This window comes from Myotis davidii, unplaced genomic scaffold, assembly GCF_000327345.1.
Source record: "Myotis davidii unplaced genomic scaffold, ASM32734v1 scaffold2573, whole genome shotgun sequence".
NCBI classification, from domain to species: domain Eukaryota; kingdom Metazoa; phylum Chordata; class Mammalia; order Chiroptera; family Vespertilionidae; genus Myotis; species Myotis davidii.
In genome coordinates, this window is record NW_006284359.1 from 32,403 (window position 1) to 32,738 (window position 336).

Here is a 336-nt window from a genome sequence, read left to right on the forward strand (position 1 = left end):
CCGAGGCGCGTGCTGCGCCGCGAGGCCCTCCGATGTGCCGCGCTGGGTAGCCGGGCAAAATCAAAGGGTCTCACATCCAATCGTCTCCATTGGACCCCTGAGAGGGACAGGGACTTGCCGGAGTCTCCCAGCTTGGCCGGAAGAGGGCTGGAGCTGCAGGGTCTCACATGCTCCATCCAGCTCATTGGGGAGTTTCCACCTGGTTTCCTGGGTGAGATGCTCCAGCAGAGTTTTGCTCACTCCCGAGAATTGAGGCTCCAGTTGGAATCCACTGGTGCTTTGTGTAACTTTATAACGTACACTGTGAAAGAAGGCTGCTCTGGGGAGTATGGCCAG

The 336-nt window shown here is 58.3% G+C and overlaps 1 protein-coding gene across 4 annotated transcripts in view; it reads left to right on the forward strand.

Annotated features, from left to right (window-relative positions):
• Positions 1–336, forward strand: part of G6PD (glucose-6-phosphate dehydrogenase) — a 17,888-nt gene that overhangs the window by 456 nt on the left and 17,096 nt on the right. The gene's annotated exons all lie outside the window — the stretch shown is intronic.